The following is a 3,877-nucleotide window of genomic DNA, read 5'->3' as shown; positions in this document are numbered from 1 at the left end:
AAGTAGGCTACATAGAAGATTCGCACGTTTATTTATTCACACAAGGCATAAAGGCTGAATACAGAAAACAAGTTACTATTCTGTCCAGTCTCACAATCCAATTTTGAAAAGGGTAGTAAATGCTGTAAAGGGTGATAAAAGGGCAGTAACAGTCCCAGCCTATACAGTTTAAAGCATTATCAGGGTCCTGATGATAATTCTTACAAGTATAGCTTATACTTATCAAGTTTTAACTAAATGCTAGACATTGTGCCAATTATTTCATCTAATTCTTACGCTTCCGGTAGGTACATTTATTATCCCAATTTCATGCAGAGCATATAGATGTTCACAAAGCACATAAAGAAGTCCATTAACACTATACAATAGAATTCACTCAAATGGGTGTAGAGACTCACAGAAACCTAACGGAAATAAAGTGGTTAATTTTTATGATTTACTTCATATATATCCATTTGGGTGTCTTCTATGTATAGTGCCATGTGGATTTGTGCAACTAAATAGTATAAATAGCATTGCTACTTTGTCTTTTCATTAGCAGTTTGCAAACTCTTCTTAAACCATGAGCTCTCTCTGTTCATGCTCACTGACTCGGGATGGGTGTAAGGTGTAGCATTTACTTCCCAGGGAATTACAAACCAGCTGCGCAACTGCGGTTTTACAAATAGAGTAATTTAACACCACTCTTGATAACAAAATAGTAAGTACTTAGATATTTTAGATACACTGTCACCAACACTTCTGGCCAAAATTCATGTATAACAAGAAGAATTTCAGTGGGAAAGTGACTGGTTTAAAATTATCTTTGGGGATTCAATAAAAAAAATGATTTCTTTTCCCCTTAACACTCTTCTTGTCTTCCTTCCCGCTCTGTCCCTACCCCAAATATCTTTTCGTATTCTTTTCCTTTACTGCGACTGATTATTATTTTATTCACCTATTTAACGAATGGAGCAGAAACGATTCCTTTCTCTGGCAGCAAAGCCCTGAATATGATTTGGAGAAATTTATCCCTAAGAAGCACTGGATGAGCTATGTGGTTTCGATATTGAAAATAGTTTATCCAGGGTCACCTGGGTGGCTCGGTTGGTTGAGCGTCTGACGTGGCCGGCTCAGGTCATGATCTCACGGTTTGTGAGTTTGAGCCCTGCATCGAACTCTGTCCTGACAGCTTGGAGCCTGGGGCCTGCATTGGATTCTGTGTCTCTCTCCCTCTCTGCCCCTCCCCTGCTCAAGCTGTCTCTCTCTCTCCCTCAAAAATAAGCATTAGAAAAATGAAATAAAATAGTTTATCCAAGGGCTCCTGGCTGACTCAGTCAGTAAAGCATGCAGCTGTTGATCTCAGGGTTGTAAGTTAGAGCCCCACGTTGGGTGTAGAAATTACTTAAAAATAAAATCTTAAAAAAAAAAAAAAGTTTATCTGGGGCACCTGAGTGGCTCAGTCAGTTAAGCGGTGGGCTCTAGATTTCAACTCAGGTCATGATCTCAAGGTTTGGGAGATCGAGCCCCACATCGGCTCCATGTTGACAGTGTGAGGAGGCCAGTTCTGATTCTCTCTCTCCCTCTCTCTCTGCCCCTCCTCCCCCACACTCGCTCTCTCTCAAAATAAATAAACTTTTAAAAAGTTAAAAAAAAAAGTTTACCCATGGTATTGTGAACAATATAGCTTCCTGTATTAGGTTGTGAGGGCTGCCAAAACAAAGAGCTACACACGGGGTATGTAAACCACAGAAACATATTGTCTCATACTTCTAGAGGCTACAAGTCCAAGATCAAGGTGTTAGCAGCGTTGGTCCCTTCTGAGGCCTCTCTTCTTGACTTCAGGTACTCATCTTCTCTCCATGTTTTCACGTGGTCTTCCTCCTGTGTCTGTGTCCTAATCTCTTAGCAAAGGACACCAGTCTTAGTGGATTAGGGTCCACTCATATGACCTTATTTTATCTTCATTGCCTCTGTAAAAACCCTGTTTCAAATACAGTCACATTCTGAGGGGCTGGAGTTTAGGATTTCAACATACGAATTCTGAGGGAACACAGTTCAGCCCATAACACTTCCTATGTGCAACACAGAGTTGTTAACCTAACAAAATTTGAGAATATTTAGGAAAATGCTGTAAATGCAGTTATATCCTGTGCAAGACGGTGTTTGTTAGGGTTGTTAAATTAACCACATTTCAACTATTTTAAAATCACTTGTGAACTTAAGTTGGTTGTATGGAAAGATGTTAGTGGCTACTATTTCAGAGAGCAAGGCTATGAAAGAATCAGGACACGCTGAAGATCATATCTTACAAACAAGTAGTTTAATTTTTTTAAATTCTCTAAATTCAAAAAATGAGAAATCGAATCTAACAATGGGAAATTACAGAGCATATAAGGTGTAGGGTTTGTTGTTACTAAGTTTAAAATAACTTATGAAGTGCATGGCAAAAATGGTATTAGAACAGAGTAGACTTGAAATTTAGCATATCCTGCTGTCATCTCTTGCCTATAGAAAAATTAGAATGGGTCATAGAATGAATAAGGAGGACTCACTACGTTTTGGTCACACTTTTATAAGTACAGCATGGTGTTCAAACTTTTACTGTGGGGGGGGGGGAGAATTTAAAAGATCCAAAATTGAGAAAAGAACAGATTGTTGGTTATGATCATTCAAGTTGATTCATAAGATACTGACCTTTTAGTAGATAAAACAGGGTCCAATATTGACAGTTCTATATGTCAACCTAACATTAAAGAGAAACCAGAGGAGTCAGCCTATGGAAGATGGAAAGATAAGCTCCTAGGAGCCATTATCACAGAAGATTAAAGGACTTTATCTTAAAAGTATTATAGATTCAGGGGCGCCTGGGTGGCCCAGTCAGTTGAGCTCCAGACTTCCTCTCAGGTCACCATCTTGCAGTTTGTGAGCTCGAGCCCCCCGTTGGGCTCTGTGCTAACAAACAGCTCAGACTGCTTCGGATTCTGGGTCTCCCTCTCTCCTCCTCCTCTGCTCATGCTCTGTCTCTCTCTCTCAAAAATAAATAAATGTTCAAAAAAAATTTTAAGTATGATACAATTCATACTTAATATCTCAACGTCAGCATTTCCGGTTTGGTTTAATACCAATAATAATATTGTCATTCCTCCTCACCGCTTCCTTTTTATACTATTAGCTATGCTAATCTTCCAAGTCTATTCTTTTTTTTTTTTTTTTAATCTATTCCTGGATTAGGCTTGCTGCTTTACCCAGGCTACGCGCTGATATAAATGCTGAGCTTTCACTCCCCGCATAAAAAGGTTTTCCTGCCAGTGGCAAGTTCTGAGAGCTTTACTCCGCCGCGGCGCCCCCCCCCCCCCCTTAGGCCACCCCTGCCCCTCCTTCCCGCAGCGATAGCCTCCTGCACTGGCAAATTCTGCACTTTGCTTTCCTATCATCCTCTTGTCTCTGAGGGCAGGAATGAGTCCCTTCCTCCGAATCCCATCTTTTTGCTGCGGAGGTGGGGCGGGGACCCCACTCTCCCACCTTAGGGTAGGGGTGCTGGTGTTGAGGGTGAGTGATCAAGGGCCCGTTCACCAGGCAGGTTTATACACTCAAATGGCACGTGAGCGACCCGAGGAAATCCGACAGCCAATCAGGACGCAAGCGTGGTACCGCAAGCATCTTTGGTCCGGGACAGTAAATGCCCAGCCCGACCCGGAGAAAAGGCTCAACAGGACCCGGGGTCAAACTTTCAGAGCGCTCGCCCCGCCCATCCGTGGACCGCTTTTACAGCGGGGCGAGCGCGACCCCGTTTCTGCTCGGGCGTCGCTGATTGGAGACGAGGGCGGGGAAGGCGGTGGGCGCAGCCAATCCGGGCCGCCCTTCGCCGCTCTCCTCCCTGCCCCTCCTCCTTCCC

The sequence above is a fragment of the Herpailurus yagouaroundi genome, unplaced genomic scaffold, assembly GCF_014898765.1.
Source record: "Herpailurus yagouaroundi ecotype Mexico unplaced genomic scaffold, PumYag 28, whole genome shotgun sequence".
Taxonomy (NCBI): Eukaryota; Metazoa; Chordata; class Mammalia; order Carnivora; family Felidae; genus Herpailurus; species Herpailurus yagouaroundi.
Note: the sequence above shows the minus strand (reverse complement) of the source record.